The 18,651-nt window shown below is 48.9% G+C and overlaps 1 protein-coding gene and 1 non-coding gene across 4 annotated transcripts in view; one reads left to right on the forward strand and one right to left on the reverse strand.

Moving 5' to 3' along the window:
* The window catches only part of IGF2BP1 (insulin like growth factor 2 mRNA binding protein 1), a 94,476-nt gene that overhangs the window by 21,258 nt on the left and 54,567 nt on the right, over positions 1 to 18,651 (forward strand). The gene's annotated exons all lie outside the window — the stretch shown is intronic.
* Positions 6,652 to 6,724, reverse strand: TRNAC-GCA (transfer RNA cysteine (anticodon GCA)). The gene has a single exon. It is a non-coding gene; the product is annotated as a tRNA-Cys (tRNA).

Raw genomic sequence — 18,651 nt, forward strand, 5'->3', positions numbered from 1 at the left:
CCTTAAGCTGTAGTCCATGTGCCATAGTAGGGAACTTTGCAATCCAAAATGGAAGTGTCCTGCTTTTTGTAACTAAGCTCTGCCGCAGTCCCATTTAGGTACCTAATGGACCAATCTCAATTTGGCCCTGATCCGATTATGCAAAGTGCTGTAGAAACAAAAAGATGGTCTGTGCCATCTTTCTTCCTGTGTGGGGGGAATAAGGGGCCCCAAAATATGCAAGCATTGCAGAGTGACAGGGTGTTAATCACCAGAGGTTAGTCATACTAGTTATTGCAGTCCCGGTAAGTACCTGGATACTCCAGTGATGAGTGTGGTGTTCAAACAGTGGTTTTCAGTCTTTTTACACTTGAGGCTCCCCTTGGAAAATGCCAGCTCTTAGTTTTCACTCATTTTTTGATTACAGAAAAATAAAACAGGAATTTTTCTTTTGCAAAGAACTCAGAAAGACCACAGCAGGTCAGTGTTGTAGCATATCGCATCTTAACACTATGGATTCTTCCAGCAAAGCTTTGCCAGCTGTTTCGTTTCAATGCTATTTCGACTCGTTTCGAGCTCAAAACAGCGAAATTGAGACGAAATGAAGGGCTTTGAAACAGCCTCAAAACAAAACAAGGCCAGTCAAAACGTTTTGAATTTCAAAGCAGCTAGCCAGGTGGTGGGAGGCAGGGGAGAGCCAGGGCTGTGCTTTCAGTGGCTCCGCAGCCCCATGTGGCTCATCCCGGCAGGGAGTGCAGCGCTGGCTCTGCCCGCTTCCCACCGCGGGGCTGAACTCCGATTGGCTCTGCCAGCCCCATGGACCTCAGCCCAGTGGTGGAAGGCAGGAAAGCGGGGGCTGCACTCTGCCTCTTGCCACCAGGCTGAGTTCCACGGGGCTGGGATCCGCTGGGAGCTGAGCCTGGTGGGGGGAAACCGGAACGTAGCCTGGTGCTTCGCTTTGCTACCCCACACCGGGCTCAGTTCCACAGAGCTGCTCTGGGGAACTGAGCCCGTTAGGGGGAAGCACCTCTTGCCACCAGGCTCAGTTCCATGGATTCATGCTGGGTGCAAACTGCGCCCCGTGCCAATCCCAGGTGGCACCGGCAGTTTCCCGCCTTGCACCACTGGGAGGGTTGTGGGGCTTTGCCCAACTCCTCCCGAAGGTGTGGACACCAATCTGTCTGCCAGATGACAGGAAGCTGCTTCTGCCGCCTGGGACTGGTGCTGGGCACAGCGTGCACCCAGCACTGGGAAGATTGGTGCTGCCGCTGGCCTAGATGGCAGGAGCAGCCTCCTGTGATCTGGCAGGCAGATCGGGGGCCGTACCACCAGGAGGAGTCCGGCAGAGCCCCCACAGCCCTCCTGAGGGTGTGGGCAGGCCCCCAATTTGCCTGCTAGATGACAGGTGGTTGGTTCTGCCACCTGGGGCCAGCAGCAGCAGCAATCTTCCTGGCGCTGGGTGCAGGCTGCACCCAGCGTCAGTCCTAGGTGGCTGCAGCAGCCTTCTGTCACCTGGCAGGCAGATCGGGGGCCTGCACCCCTGGGAGGAGTCTGGCACAGTCCCCACAGCCCTCCTGGGGGTGCGGGCAAGCCCCCGATCTGCCTGCCGGATGACAGGAGACTGGTGCTGCTGTCTGGGACTGGTGCTGGGCGCAGCCCTTGCCAGGAAGATTGGTGCTGCTGCTGGCCCCAGCTGGCAGCACCAGCCTCCTGTCATCCAGCAGGCAGATCGGGGACTCACCCGCACCCCCAGGAGGGCTGCGGGGGCTGTGCCGGACTCCTTCTGGGAGTGCGGGCCCCAATTTGCCCGCTGGATCACAGGATGCTGCTCCTGCTCTCCAGTTCCTGCTTGTCAACAGCTTGAGGTTCAGTTTCCTAGAAACCTCTGCACCTATTTCCTTGAAACGTGGCAAGCTTCATGCCCTCAGAAGGGGCTACCATCCCTGCAAGTTTCATCTGAACCAAGCAAGAAATGATAGTTATAGGCTGTTTCGTGCTTCCCCATTATAGCTTATGGGCGAAATGTTGAAACAATATTGAAACAGTGAAACAGTTTCAATGAAGTGAAACGGAAACAAAACAAAACTCGAAATTAAACACTGTTCTGTCAAAATGGAAGTCGAAGCAGAATGCTGCTGTTTCACACAGCCCTAATGGATTCCTATTTAAAATATATAAGTGTATATTGTGAACCATGTTTGCCCACCTAACAAGTGTTAACATTGTGTGGCACCCTGTGCACCCTTGAAACCATCTCAAGGCACCCCAGCGTGCCTGGCACCCTGGTAGAGAATGACTGTGTTAGAACCTGCTTAGCACAGGAAAGATACTGATAGTGCAAAAGGGTCCTTCAGTCCCTCGATCATGTCATGGTATGTTTCTTTGCACCTTCAGCACAGAAGATACTCTCCTGCTCATTGGTTATTATACAAAGTTTTAAAAGCACAAAGAACCAGCCCCAAACTGGTTCAGATGGACACAACTAGATAAAACCTACTGCAGATGAAAACCTCTTACCATTCTGCACTCAAGGAAAGCAAAATGGCTTTTTGTCACCCCCTGGCAACATGAAGAGTTAGAGCTATGGTTCTGGGCGGGTCATAGTCCTGTGTTCATCCTACCAAATGAAGGCTTGATCCTTATTTATTTACATGTTGCTGAGACCTAAAGAGGGCATCATGATAATGGCGTGCTTGGGTAAAGAAAGCCATTGGCAGAGGCTTGCTTTTGAATCTATGCTCTCAGACCTTTTACTTCAACTACTTTTGCATGGTACTGATGTGGATTATTAGTATACTATGTTTCATCAATGCTAGTTGTAACATGTATTAAGGCTCCAGCATCTGGAGGCACGTGATTTGCTATTAGTATTTTTAAAGTAGTAAGTCCTTGGTCCTCATAATTGTGGATACAAGCTTGGAAATGTAACCTAAATGCAGTGTAAAAGGCTTAAAAAATACAAGGCAAATGTAAGGAATCCCACATTTATGATTATTAGTAAGCTTCATGACTTCTAAGCTAATTTCATGATTTCTGAGAGACCCTTGAGTCATGTTTCTTTAAATATTTGGGGTGCACAATGTTGGCAATACGCACTTGTGAGATGGATTTGCATCATGTACAAACAATACTGCCATTCTAGTACCCTGCTATCAGCCTCATAGAACCCGGGAGCTATTCATAAGAAGGGCCTATTCCCTTCACGCCGTGTTATTGGATTCCTCTATATAATCTCTGTTTAAACTCTTTTGAGATCATGAGGTGAAATTTGCCATAATGCACCCTACTTGATCAAACATTAGGTAATGTTTGATGAGAGAAGGCAGCCCTAAATATTACAGTAGATGCAGTGCAGAGACAAAAAGTGGATTCAGTCCTCGATCTCTGACTGCAGGCTGCCAACAAGGGCACCTCGTTCGTGCCAACTGAGGTGGTGGCTATATCCTGACAGTTGGGAGATGGGCAAAGATATACCATCACTTTCCCCATGGAGCGCTGAACAGCTGCTAAATGGTAACAGCTTTTGGTCATTCATTACTGAACTGTACTGGATTCAAAATTGGCTGAAACCTGTATCCCTCTATCAATTTCTTTGGACCATCCTGTCCCACAAGAGTTATGGTTTTAGGATATTGGTGGTAGAAATGCAACTAGCTTAGTTAGTGCTGCAGATCCTGGCTGTAGTACATGATTAGAACTGCAGAAAAAGCTTTTCAGTGCATGGCAGCCTGCCAGCAAATTAGCACTGGACAATAATGCAAAATGGACACATTGTATAAAACTCATCTATCTTCCCCTCTATTACTTACTGTTAAACTTGTCCTGTCCACAGATACTTGATGTATTGACTTTGGCATGAGTGCAGAAGATTATTGGAATCCCTCCCTGGGCATGTGTAGGATCTAGTTCCCTGTTAGAGAAGTCTTTGGGCTTTTTTTGTATCTTTAAAGCAGCTGGAATTGACCGCTGTCAGAAACACGATGCTTAGCGAGATGGACTGTTGCCCTGATCTAGTAATGCAACTATGCACTACACTGATACAATACTGTACCTTCCATCTTAGAACCCTTCCCTACTTTATAGAGTTAATGAATTTAGATTTGCAACCCATCTCTGAGGTAGGGAAATATTTTTACCCCATTTTACAGATGGGAGAAATTGAGGCATAGGAAGGTGAAGTAGAGGCTTAGCAGAGATGGGGAAAAAAATCCAGAGCATTTATTCATACTTCTCAAGTTCTCCCCATGTTCTAGCTACTAGGAAAGGACTCTGTTTCCTCCTGCAGCTGCTTCATTTGCTGGTGAAGGTTTGGTGATAGGAGAAGATATTGGAGACTTTCTGATATCACCAGACTGTAAGGTGGTCAACAAGGGCATCCAGACTCTGGTGCAAACATAAACTCACAAGTTTTAGGGTTTTCAGAGAAGGGCATACTCTCTATGTGTTAGAGACATTAGTGCAGTCCTGCCTACCCAGGCCAATGATTTTGCTTCAGTGATACAATAATTGAATCAAAGGCAAACACAATATCATGGACAGAAAGATTAATCATGTTGTTAAAATTCAGGCAACTTGGATCTGTGATTTGAACCAGGAAGAATTTTTAAATGCTTTTCTCCACTGTTGATCTATTGATAGAATCACATCTAGTGATAGATATAAAGTGGATAATTTCCAAGGAGCTGAAGGGAATTAGATACCCAAAACCCATTGTCTTTCAGAACCTTTTAGGACATCATAGTGTAAGTTGTTCCCAATTTTTAAAAATGCATCCCATTTTCTCACTCATTTCAGAGGGGTCCCCTTGGGGGGACAAAGAAGGCTTCACTGACAGAGCAGAGCCTCTGTCATTAGGGGGAGCTGTCATAACTGGTGGAAGGAAACGTTTCTTCATATACTGTGTCTACACCAGTGGGTTTTGCCACCATCACTATGGCAGAGGCAGATCTTTGGCGCATACTGGGCCTTACTTTTTTTAAATAAATTTTTGTTTCCAGGGCCAAATCAGTTTCAAATTTTGACTGAGTAAAGCTCCATCATTCAAGTCAGTGGTGCTTCCACCAGCAAGTATCCTACTTCCCAGACTCATCAGTCTGGGGTTTCAGATACTCCCAAATTCATGGCAGGCATCCTACATGCAAGCCCCAAGCCTGGAGGTCTTCGAGTCCAGATGGTCCCTAGTCTTGTTTCCTCCTAGCCAAAAGGCTGAAGGAGCAAGCTAGGGGGAAAGCCTGAAGAACAAGAGCTGAGATTCTGGACAACAACTTAAATGTCTTGTCTGTGTCCCACAGCCGCTCCCTTGTTCAATTCATAGTTTAGGAAGTGTTGTCTTAAATACAGGAATTAGGAAGTCTGGTTATTTAGCAACCTTACTTAGTGAAGCTAGGACTAGAACTTGTTTCTCTATGTTATAAAATTTTCCAGGACAAGATCTTTCATTCCTCTAGATCAGCGGTTCTCAACCTATTTAGACTCAAAATTTAGCAGCCCTTCACTAAAAAACTGATTTAAATATATTATGAATATTATAGCATGGACATTATCCTTTATTATTAACATGTTAGTAATTGATTAGGACATTATAATTATCTTATGTTCACCCCACTGCCACTGCCACCATGGCCAGGCAGAACTGTGCTGTGTACCTCCTGCAGAGTCAGATTGGGAAGCAGCTGTGGCAGGAGCACGTCATCTTGCCACAGCTGTTCTTGGTTCAACCCTGCACAGTGTTTCCCGGAAACAGACAGGCGGGGCAGGTGGAACCATCTTGTGTGCCTTCGCTTTTAGGAGCCACATCAGAGCCAAACCAAAAAAGATTGGCAGCAGAAATGGCGTGCCTGCCTTCAAGATGTAGTATCATAGTACTTAGGGTCAGAAGGGACCTAAACAAATCATCAGGTCTGACCCCTGCCCCGGGCAGGAACGAGTGCCGGGGTCATATCACCCCAGTCAAATATCTGTCCAGCTTCCTCTTGAAGACCCCCAAGGTAGGAGAGAGTACCATCTCCCTTGGGAGCCCATTCCAGAGCCTGGCAGCCCTAACTGTAAAGTAATGTCTCCTGATGTCCAGTCTGAACCTGCTCTCTAACAATTTGTAACCGTTATTCCTAGTAACCCACAGTGGTGCATGGTGAAACAGAGCCTCACCCAATTCCTGCTGGTCCCCCCTGGTGAGTTTGTAAATGGCCACCAGATCCCCTCTCAGCCTTCTCTTGTGGAGGCTGAACAGGTTCAGGCCCTTTAGACTCTCTTCATAGGGCCTGACCTGCTGCCCCCTGACCATGTGAGTGTCCCTCCTCTGGACCCTCTCAAGGTTAGCCACATCCCTTTTGAAGTGCAGTGCCCAGAACTGGATGCAGTACTCCAACTGCAGCCTGACCAACACTGCATAGAGGGGGAGGATCACCTCCCTGGACCTGCTTGTGATGAATCATAGATGAATGACAAGGTGTGGTTAGCCTTACTGACCACTTACTCGCATCGGTGGCTCATGTTCATCCTGGAGTCAACAATGACTCCAAGATCCCTTTCTGCCACCGTGTTGACAAGTTCCCCAGCCTGTAGGTGTGTCGCTGGTTCCTTCTCCCTAGATGCAGCTCCCTGCACTTGTCTGTGTTGTATTCCATTCTATTCTCATCCACCCACCTCTGTAACCTGTCTAGATCTAAAATGAGGGGGCACCCAGAGTTGAACTGGGGAACCTCTTGATCTGCAGTCAAATGCTCTACCACTGAGTTATACCCCCTTATACATGAACAGACAAGTGCAGCTTTCTGGTACAGTGGCCTCAGTTTGGTTCTGATGTGCTTCCTGAAAACAGAGGCACGTAGGGAAATTTCAACCCCTAGTGGCAATGACCACGTAGCTCCCCTGACAAGTTCTTGTGGCCTCCCAGGGAGTTGTGGCATCCTGTCTGGGAACCACTACTGATCCAAGATCAGGATCAGAGAAAGCCAAACCTAGGTTCTAGGAAGCACTTCTCGTATTCCAATTGCTATATTAATAAAAAGAATAATTGTGAAATTGCATTTTGTAGCATGAAGAGGAAGACACAGAATTCTGAAGAAATGTATATAAATGTAATACAACATAAATGGGATTTTATTCAAGCAGGAGATGGGACATCAGGATTTACGGCTTCTGGTCCAGGCAGTGATGCAACCTTCTACCATCTAGGTGCGTGCGTGGATGTAGGCACCCAAGTATGATTCTATTCCACTCTATCCTGGAAAAAACTTACTGCAAAGCGTGGGTGGGTCCTTCTGTCCCTCACTGCTTTTTTTGTGGCACAGTCTTAAGGGTCAAAGGTGATGTGTTATGACAGCAGAGCATCAGTGGCTTCAGGACTTAAGCAGGATGGAATAGCATTGCACTTAGGTGCCTAAATCCCCAATAGAGGAAATAAAATCTGGCCACCAGTCTGCTGTGCATTGGCTTCTTATCTGTGAAGTGTGAACAGTGACAGTCCTTTCTGACACAGGTGTTGACAGCTTGAAATCATGTCAGTTTACAAAGAAAAATTAGTTAAAAACCATGTCCGCTCCTACCCCCTTCTCTGAGACCCTCCCACCCCTTCTTCAATTTTTGTGGCTTAGCAACTGCATTTTCTAAATTAAAGAATTTAAAACATTTTTAAGAACCCACATGCACATCAAGCACAGGATTAAGTACTTTGCTGAATCAAAGCCTAACCAGATAAATTAAAAGCTGTTAATTGAATTGGGGATACAGTATGTTTGCAACCTCAGTTTTGCATAACATTTGCATTTGATTGAAAAGCCCAACCCATCATGCTGCTTATTTCCTGTGCATTTCTGCTTTGTCCTAGGCTATGTCCAAGCATATAAGACATGGGCCCTGCCCCAAGGAGTTCCATAAATTGTATTTATGTACTAATGGGAGATTGGCTCATTGGAGGAATTAATCAGCACTGGTAGTAAAAGCCAAGGCATTTCCAAAACAGAGAGAAACAGCTAACTAGGTTCTAGCCTGTATCTTATACACAAGGTAGAGGAGAGAGGAGGGCAAATGTTCACAACAGTTGAAGTCAGGAGCCAGGGGTGATCAAGGATCAGGGTCAGAGAAAGCCAAAGTCCAGTCAGGAGCCTGGAGAACCAGAGAACAGTGAACATGAGGCTGCGCAAAGGTGTGCTTTTAAGGGGTGAGTGGCACTTTCAGCAGCCAGTGCAGTTGCAGGAACTGAGGTAGTCACATTAAGCAGGGATCAGGGATGTGTGTGACTACTCGGGTGCTTGGCTCAGCCGGGCATGCCTGATAAGCAGCCGTGGCAGTATCCTGCCCTTATGGAGCCCAGGACCTGGCTTTTCTGGGTACTCTTGGTAGAAGTTTTGTACTAGTGCATGAACATGGTCAGCCGGTTCCCGAGATTGGTCTTCAGGGCCATAGCTGTTCCAGTCAGCCAAGTAATGGAGCTTGCCTCAGACATGTTTGAAATCTAGTACCTGCTTAACAATATATTCTTCATGGCCTTCCACTATCATGGGTAGGGGGGCAGGTCCAGACGGTCAGGAAAGGCATTCTCAATAAAAGGTTTGAGTAGTGAAATATGGACAATGGGGTGCACTTACAATATCTTTGACAGCTGAAGCTTGAATGCATTGGAACTTATTTGTTCCACAGCCTTAAATGGACCTGCTAACTGGTGGTCCAGTTTAGCTGATGGTCTTGCTATTTTTTGAGGAGAGCCAGACCTTGTTGCTGACCAAAAAATGGTGGGGTCCTTTTATGCAGTCTTGTTTGCATCAAGATGGGCTTTTAGTTCTTGCTAAACCTGTTGGAGATGGGATACAAAGGTGTTTGCTGCAGGAGCCCATGGGAAGGTTGGCAGTGTTGGGTGAAACTGAGGATAAAATCCATAGTTGGAAAAAAAGGGGGTCTGGTCTACAGATGTATGGACAGTGTTGTATACAAATTCAACTAGGGCGAGTAAGGGCACTCAGTTATCCTGGTGAAAGTTTAGAAAGCACCTGAGTTATTGTTCCAGGGTCTGGTTTATGTGCTCTGTTTGTCTGTTGGTCTGAGGGTGGTGTACGGAAAAGTGAAGGAGTTCCATGTCCAGTCTTTACAGAACTCGGTTTTCTCGGGGCCTGAGAAGGACCTGATGCACACGTTCCGAATGCTGGGCCAGATCATCAGAGAAACTTAAAATGTTATCCAGATAAATTATAACAAACTGGTCTAGCATATCTTGAAACACATCATTTACAAAGTGTTGGAATGTTGCCGGGGCAAGGCATAGTCCGAAGGGTATAACCAGGTATTTAAAATACCAATAGCGGGACCAAAACATGGTCTTCCAGTCATCTCCCTCCCGTATATGGATTAGATTGTAGGTGTCCTGCAGATTCAACTGCGAAAAAATCTTAGCTTTACAAAGCCTCTCAAATAACTTGTTCATTAAAGGCAGCAGATAACAGTTATGAATTATCTTGTTTAGGGCCTTCTAATCTGTGCAGGGGCAGAGACAGCCATCTTTCTTGGCCACACAGAATATCCCCAGTTGGGGATGTAGAAGGCCTGATGAACCCCTTGTGCAGGTTCTCAGTATTCCTTGAGAGCCCTGAGCTCCTGTTTGGAGAGGGAATAAATGAGCCCAAATGGGATCTTTGCTTCACCCCCCCACCCCACGCACCCCTGGGGGCATCGGGGGCCTGTACTCCCCCCACCTGTGCTCCAGGAGGAGGCTGGTGCTGGTGCAGGCTGCCCACTGCGCCTGGAGCACAGGTAAGGGGGGGAGGCATAGGCCCCCGAGGCTTTGGCTAGTCTGCGCTCAGTGGCGGGAACCCCCCGACATGCCCCTTGACTGCGGACGCTTCCAGACCTGGCCAGACCAGGGCCCAATACCACATTTGTCTGGCTGCCGGGTAGGCACAGCTCAGTGGAGCCATGGCACCAAAGTGGAATTGGGTCCTGGCCTGGCCCAGCCAGTTCTGGGACTCTCCGCAGTCCAGGGGTGCATGGTGGGGGGGACTCCTGCTGCTGGGCACAGCCCGATGGAGGCCCCGGGAGTCCGTTCCCCTCCTCCACCTGTGCTCTGGGTGCAGCGGGCAGCCTGAAGCAGCATCTGCCTTGTCCTGAGCAGAGGTGGCAGGGCATGGGCCCCCAGTGGTGGGAGCTCCCCCATGTACCCGTGGATGACCAAATCTTCCCATACCTAGCTAAGCCAGGGCTGCCCCCACGTGAGTTCCCACTGCTTAGCTGAGCTGTGCCTGCATGTGGCCAGCTTGTCTCTGCTGCCTTCACCCCCACAGAGATGGGGGGAACCACCCCTGCACCCCTGGAGGAACCCCCCAGGCTCCAGTCCTCCCACCACCTGGCCAAACTGGGGCCCCACTTACTTTTCCCTGCTCCTGGCTGGGCCGCATGGTCAGTTGCAAACCATGGGGGGCCTTGATCTGGCCCCTGCCCCTTTCCTCCCCCACAGATTGACCTGCTTGGGCTGGGGGTGGGGCGGGTGTGCACATGTGTGTGCGCTCAATTCTCCCCCCAGCCCAGGATCGACTAGAAGAGGCTCCAGGATTGACTTGTCGATCAGGATTGATGGGTTGGTGACCATTGCCATAAAATTATTGGAGGCCCTTGTGTCTAAGAGTGCTGGAACAGAGAGATCCACCCCAGCTTGGTGCTGCAGGAGAAGGGCAACAAGCAAGGGCATGTCTTAGAGTTTGGTGGCACTCAAGCGTTCAATGTGATTCAGAAGATCTGGCTGAATGGTCAGTGGAGGGCCAGAACAAGGCCCCTCTAATGAGGCTGGACTGAGGAGTTTCCTGAAGGGGAGGCAGGCATTCCCTTCCTCAGGCAGGTTGGGGCAATATACCCTGCCTCCCCACAGTACAAGCAGAGCCCCTGGGGGTGACAATGAGCCTTCTTTGAGGGGAGTCTTTTCCTAGTTGTGTCTACTTGCATGGGGTCCACGGGAGGCAATGTCAGCTCTTCCAGGTCCCTAGCTGGCCCTGGAAGCTGAGATTTGCCCCAACACTCCTGTTGCTGTTCAGACAGATGAGTGTCAATGCAGATACTCAGATCAGTGAGTCCATCTAAGATAGCTGGGAGCTTCACCTAGGCCAATTCATCTTTAATGTGGCCCTGAAGACCCTGGCAGAAGTGGAAATGTTGAGCTGCCTTATTCCATTCAATGTCAGCAACCAGCTGTCTAAATTCGGTGCCATAACTCAATACTGGGTAGCATCCCTATCTGAGAGAGCTTGCCCTGTGGTACAGACCTGATGCAGTCTCCAAAAATCTTGGCCATGGCCTGTATAAAGTCTTACAGTTAGTCAAGGAGGGGATCTGCTGACTCCAAGAGTGGGGAAGCTTAGGCCAGGGCATTGCTACTCAAAAGGTTGATGATGAGCCCCACCTCAACTGCATCTGATAGGTTCTGTGACAGATGAAAAGCAAAGTGGCACTGATTAATGAATCCCTGGAAGCAGCAGGGATCCCTATCAAATTTGGTGGGGAGCAGAATATGGGGTTTGAGGTGAGACAGTGTGACCTGGCTGCCCTGATGGGCCTAGAAGCAAGGTGCATTGGTCTTGCAGGGCTCTAATCTGGGCTTGTAACCCCTGGAAAGCAGCCAGCAGCTCACCCCCAGAAATCTGCCTCCATTGGTAATTCCATCTCCCTATACCATTGTGGGTGAGCGAGCCACACCTTGCCATCAGGGCTTGGCCAGGATTAGGCGGCTGGACCCATGTTAGGTCACTAGGAGTGACCTGGGGGTCAGCAGGGTGGGGGCACAGGTTACTGGAGCCAAGAGGGGAGATCCAAGAGATGTAATCCGAGACACAAGCTGAGGTCAGGAGCCAGGAGTCAGAGAACTTGTGCCAGGTCCCAAGGAAGATCTGAACTCAGGGTCAAGAAAGCCAAGCTGAATCAGGATGCTGGGGAAACCAGAGGGCAGGGCCAGTGCTGAGGTTCAGGGGAGAGCCAAGATTGGAGTTAGAGAAGGCCAAAGTTAAGTTGGGAGCCAGGAGGACCAGAAAACAGTGAACACAAGACTTGCCAGACCAGACCAAGGCTGTCAATAGGTGTGCTTGCTGTCTGAGGCTGCAGATGCACTTATAAGGGGTGAGTGGCACTTTCAGCTGCCAACGCAGTTGCAGGGAACTGGGGCAGTTGCATTAGCCAGGGATCAGGGATAGGTATGACTACTCAGGTGCTTGGCCCAGCTGGGGATGCCTGATCAGTAGGCCCGACAGTTGGGTTAGGAGTGAGGGAGAAATGAGTGCAGTTCTTTGTTCCTTCACAGGTTTTTCTGTATGATGGTGGGCATGTCACTTAGCCTCTGTGGCCCTGTTCTTCACCTGCCAAAGACCGGGAAGTGCTCATTTGCTGTGATGATAGCCTTGGGCACTCCTGCTTATCTCCATGCCTGAACCAAGTTTGCCCTTGCGGTTGAAGTATGTTCAGCTAAAATGACTGCTGACATCAGGGTTTATTCATGGTTCTGTTTACACACAAGCCACATAAGGACGTAACCAAATCAATTTCTCGAAACAAATGCAAAGTGGACTCTGTGACCCAATTTAGGACCTCTTACGTTGATTTACAAATGTCTTAAGATCATTGTCGCTTGCATCGATTTCAGACTGGCTAAATCAGTTTAGGATACTTGAGAAGCAGATTTGAATGTCCATGAACAAAGCTTACCCAGTAAGTTCTTTAGGGCACAGACTGTCTTTTTGTATTCGTGCAGCACCTAGCACCATGGGGTGCCTATACATGAGCAGGGGGGCTGCTCCAGTGTGCTGGAATTCCAGCGTGTCGGAGCAGACTCAATTGATTAGTTTAATCACGTCTGCTGGAGCATGGCAATTACTGTGCTCCAGCAGCCTCCCGCATCTCATGTATCAGCATCCCTGCACTTCAAAATGGCTGCAGGGGCACTTTATCTACAGCTTGTTCAATGAGCTTTAGGTAAAGCACCCCCACGGCCATTTTGAAGCATGGGGATGCTGATACACAAGACACTATGGTCACTTTAATTAGAGTGGCTGTCAGAGCCGCTCTAATTAAAGCACGCCTTCCCCACTCCCAGAGCATGTGTATAAATGCCCATGGAGTCCAGGTCCAGAACAATGGCCCCTAAGTGCTACTCCCATGTTAGTAAAACATTACCATTTGTAAGTAGATTAGGCTGCAAAAAAGTGTCGTAGCATAGACCTGCCTTGATGGTCACCATGCTAAGACCCCAAAGTCTGTCCCACCCTACTTTAGCCAGGCTGCAATACAGCTTGGCATGGTCCATAACTGATAGGTGATCCCCAGGTTGGATGCAAGTGGTGCCAGTCAAGTCATAGTAATGACAGGCAGACAAAGGCTCTGGCTCCCTTCTTCTTTCTTTATTCACTCCCTCCCTCTCTTCCCATCCAGTGCTCATGCAGGTGTGCAGGAAAGGGCAGGAAAGATGAGAGAGTTCAGCCCTTTCCCTCCCTTCCTCTGTGAGCCACAGCCACCCTTGCCTTGCAGACTGCTCTGTTGACAGCATCGCACCCTTTCCAGCTTCTTCTCCCTCTGCATCTGCCTTCTCTCAAACTTTCTCCAGCTCATTCCATGCTGTCCCCTCCCCCTGTATTTTTTCCCTGAGTATCTCCAGCTCACTGCATTTTCTAGCCACCTCCCCACCCCACCCCACCCCACCCCACCACCAAGCATAGGAAGCAGCTAGAGATTAGATGGAGCAATCTAGGGCCCTATGGAACGGTTTGTCAGCCCCATCTGTCAGCTGCACACTCCCAAGCACTTCCCAGGCTTCTGTCAGGCTGGGGTTTGAGTGCAGCAGGCATGGGGGCATGGGTAGAGCTGCTCCTCACAGTGCACAGCCTGAGGCTTTAATATGGCACCTGTCAGGCCACAGTCCTCCCAGAGCAGTCAGAACAGCTGGGAACTGAGTTGGAGAAGATGGCTGGAAGAAGAAGGAGGAAGGAGAAGTTTTAAGAGCCTGAATTGATTGAAAGTCTGTGGAAGCTTTGCCTGGGATCTCAATGAGGGCCGAAGCAAATCTGCTCCACCTGGGACTAAATTTTCAAGTGTACAGAGCCAGGCTTGCCCACAGAGCCTGGTTTCCAGTCAGACATCTAAATTAGGGCTGGAAAATGAGCGCACAGCACCTCCCATTGTGAAATTTAGGGCTGGATTTTATACCAAAGCGCTCAGTGTCCAGCATGCATCTGATGTACTGAGCTGCCTTGCAAACCTAGCCACTTGCTTTGGTGCTCAGACAGACACCAAAGGCCGGGTCCTCTTTCATCCTGGACTTAAAGGGAACTTACAAAACACCTTCCATAGATGAGCCTATGAACTTCATTTCATAAATCTACTGGATACAAAAAAAAATCATGGACTCAATATAGACATTGGTTTTATGACCCATTACAACCTGCCTGACATCTCATTTAACAGGTACCTGCCTGACCTGACCTCTTACATTCTTCTTTCCCCCCACCTTTTCTCCTCTCCTCTCCCCTACTTTTCTGCTCTTTCTCTCTCAGATTTCCTACTATTTCCTTCTTCACTGAGACCCTCTTTCTTTCCCTGTATTATTACCTCTGTAATGTTTCCTTTTGGCCTTTTCCCTCCCTGCTTTCTTCCCCTTCCCTCCCCGCTTTACCTTTTATTTCTCCTTTCTACCTATTTATATTTTCACTACATCCTCTCACACTTTGAGCTTCTCTCATTCTTGTTTTCTTGATTGCCAACTACTTTCCTTTTTCACTGATAGCCTCTTTTCCACTTCGTATTCTATCACTGTAATGTCTCCCTTTAGCCTTTTTCCCCCCTACTCTCTTCCCTCTCTCCTCCCTGCTTTACCTTTTGTCTTCCTAATTTCTACCTATTTACATTCTCACTGACATCCTGCCACACTTTTAGCTTCTCTTATTCCTTGGAGTCTCAGAACAGCAAGAGTCCCTATGCCTGAAGAAGAGTGACTGCTCCTGAAAGCTTGCTGAGAACTTTTTTCCAATTACTCAGTCACCACTGTATACTGTGGTAGCCAAAATGGTATATAGAATATTAAACATGGATACTCAAAACCATGGTTTGCAAAACCTTGGTTGGCAAGGGAAACCTGTATGGATTTTCTGGCAGTCAGGGAGAAGAATTGCACTTGTTCGCTTAGGATCTGTCTGCAAATTCCCTTGAAAAGTCTGATCCTGCATATTCAGCTCCTGATTGCTCACAGATTTTGTGACTAAAGAAATAAACTTGCATCTGTGGGGCAGTGCTGCTGGGTTAATTAAAAACTGGCTCTCAGAGCGTGTCTGAAATCTGTAGCATGATCCATGAAGTGGAGTCTGGCTCTTGGTCTCTCTCTGGAAGCTTTGTAGACACATGGAAGTTTCTGAGTCTTTGCTTTCACAATGGGTTTACTTAAGCCAGTGGTTCTTAGTCTTTTTAGACTGAAGGCATCCCTCATTGGACTCAAGGCACCCCTTGGTAGACTCAGGGCACCCCTCAGAAGATGCCAGCTGTTGAGTTTTCAATTGGTTTTTGACTACAGAAAAATAAGAGCCATCTTTTCTGAACTCAGAAAGACCACAACAGGTCAGAATATATTTAGCACTACAGGTCCCAATGTGAAACCTCTGAGTTTATCTTGTGAACCATGTTTGCACTTCTAACGGTGCTAACATTACACGGCAGCCTTGAAAGGATCTCAGAGCACCCTAGGGTGCTGCTGTAGCCTTTGTTTGAGAATCACTGGCTTAAGCAGTACAAGGGACCTACTTTTATAGCCATAGCTCCTAGGTTCAGTCCCTGCAGAAGACCACAACAAGGGGCAACCTGACAGTAGTAAGAGTAGAAAATATTTGGAGGAGAATAAGTCTTCGGCATTAGATCCTTTCCATTGTCCTGGGAAACCTAAGTGGGAAATAAAAGGTGCTGTTTGCAGCTTTTGACTGAGGTATAGCACATGCCTGCTTTCCTGTCCCTGCTGGCTTTTCTCTGAGCTCTGCCAAGTCTGGGCTACCTTGTGGCATGCCACAGCCTCCAGCCTCTCCATTCATTGACATGCAGGCTGCACGCCATCTTCGTGCCTTCTCCCATGAGCTCTCCGTAATGATCTGCAAAAAGCCTCTGCATTATGCCCCTTTAAATCTCTCTTCAGAGCCCTCCCACACCCCACCACTGGCAGTACATTTGGTGTTGGGAAGGCGGCTGGTGTGCTCTGTGAGCTCTGCTTGCTGCACTTCTCTCTCAGCTGTCTTGTTTAAGACTTGGATTGTAAACTTTTGGAGGAAAGGACCTTCTTTTCTCTAAGACAGTATCTATCTCTGAGGCCTTTATGCAACCTGTTACTGCTACTATAACACAGTGAATAATGATTAAATCTCTGATCACCTGCAAACTCTTAGAGACCCTTTTTCTGCTCTGTGTTTGTCTGGTACCCAGGAGTCCTGTGCTGGGCCTGGGCTCGCTACATGCTATGGTACTACAAATAAGTGATGATAATATACCTCAGCATTTTCTGGCTACTTTGCCAGGTGGGAAGGAGGAGCCACAGCACAGAGGATGCAGAGAAGGAGTCGGGAATTCAGTCCCGTTCTTACCTGTGCTCCGAACTGGGTCCGTGGCTTCAGGCAATTTGCTTCTTTACTCTGAGCCACAGTTTCCTGAGTTTTTGTGCCATGTTTTGGAGTGTCTCAACGAAAGGTCATGAAAGAATATAATTGTCATTCACTCCCCCACAATGACTCAAGAATAGAGTCACAGGGAGAGAATAGTGCCCCATCCTGTTCTCCCCAGAAAGCATGAAAACTAAAAAGATAATGCCATATTTCTTTCTGAGTCTCCAGGTTGCTGTCCAGTGGTTTAGAGGGTTTTTTTTTGAGGGATTTTCCCTGAAAGCAGTGAAGACAGTGGATTGACCTAGTTTCTTTGTGACCCTTCACTGGAGGCTTGGACACTACATTTGGTGCCAGACCCAGGTTCTGTCTTGAGCTTTGCCACTGACCTTAGACAAAACCTCCCTTTGTTTCTTCAGTTGTAGCATGCAGGTGACAAAACCTCTGTAAAGCGCATTGAGGTTTGTGAATGAAACTATCCTATTTAAGTGGTGGGTGCTATTTATGAAGCTATCCCCTTAACACAGGGGCAGGCAAAATCCGGCTTGAATCCAGCCTGCCAGGCAATTTCATCTGGTCCATGGGCACCTACCAATGAATTGCACCCCACCCAGCCCGCGTGCTTCACTCCCACCCTTGTGTGCGGGAAGGCCCAGGCCAGGTCAGCATGCACAGCTTTCAGATGGGGCCACTGCTGCCACTTCTGCAGCCGTCAGGGGACCTGCCCAGCTTACCCAGCCTCCAGTGCTGCCTCCTCGTGTCCCTGCTGCCGTGATCACTCTGGTCAGCAGGTAGGGAAGCTGCAGCATGGTGGGAGCATGAATCATGAGGTGGGCAGGAGCGTGGAGCCCAAGGCCTGTGCCCAGGGGGGTGGGAGCACAGAGCTCAGATGGCTAGGGTGTGGCTGTGAGTGTGTGGGGTGTGAGGGAGGGTGGACAGAGTGTGAGGACATCTCACATGCCCTCTCCCATGGCAATGGGCCCTTGAGGTGCTCATGGCCCATACAGGTGCAGCCACCCAGTGGTGTGTGCCTCCAGCCAGTTCTGGGAACTGCATGTGGCGACAAGGAGCAGAGCCAAGCTGGTCCGCCTGTATCGCACGGGGCTCCCCACGGCTCACACGCAGCTCCCAGCACTTGTGTACGGGGCTTCCCCCAGTGGCACAATGGAGCTGGCAGCCTTCCCCACTTCCTGCTGCCATATGCAGCTCCCGAGACTCTGCTGGAAGTGGAGGAGAGCCCTGCCCCCTGCTTCCCAGTGGAGACCTGGGAGCTGCACATGGCAGCAGGGAGCAGGGCCAGACTGCCAGCTGCATCGGGCAGGGCTTCCCCCGCATGGCACATGAGTGCTGGGACCTGCATGTGCGCTGTGGGGAGCCCCATGCAATGGAGGCGGGCCAACCTGGCTCCGCTCCTTGCCACCACGCACAGGTCCCTGGAGCCGGGGGCAGCAGCACCTGCACGAACCATGAGCTCCCCGAGAGCCTGCCCCCTGCTGCTGCTGCCGCCTGCTTTTGCTATCATCAGTGACGGGGCTGTGTACCATGAGGGGTCACCACAGCCACACCCCTTCACAACCCCCCCCATACCCTCCCATAACATACATACATATACCCCAACCACACCCTGCACTTTTTCCCCCATGCATTATGCAAGAGTAAGACTTTATTTTTGAGCTATTATACAATCATCTCTATATACACTATGCAAACATACATAAATCAGGACAAAAATATTTTTTGAAATAAAATTAAAACACATTACAGTAGATGTTTGATTTTTAGTATATAATTTGGGTTTTTTTCTAGTTCCAAGATGCCAAGACCCCCACCCAAAAGGAATATTTCTGGGCACAAGGCGGGGGGGATGTCCGGTGGCAAAAGTCAGGGGTTAGGGATGGGACTTCTGGCCCCAAGATGGCGACCAGGGGACAGGGCATCTCTCAAGGGGTAGGACTACCCTTGCGGCCCTTGACAGCTCACCAAAACTCATTAAATGGCCCTCCAGCCAAAATAAGTGCCCACCCCTAACTTAACATCTCAGTGCTAGATGCACATTTTGGATCCAAATTCAGTTAAAGTTGGA

The sequence above is a fragment of the Alligator mississippiensis genome, chromosome 4, assembly GCF_030867095.1.
Source record: "Alligator mississippiensis isolate rAllMis1 chromosome 4, rAllMis1, whole genome shotgun sequence".
Lineage (NCBI taxonomy): Eukaryota > Metazoa > Chordata > Crocodylia > Alligatoridae > Alligator > Alligator mississippiensis.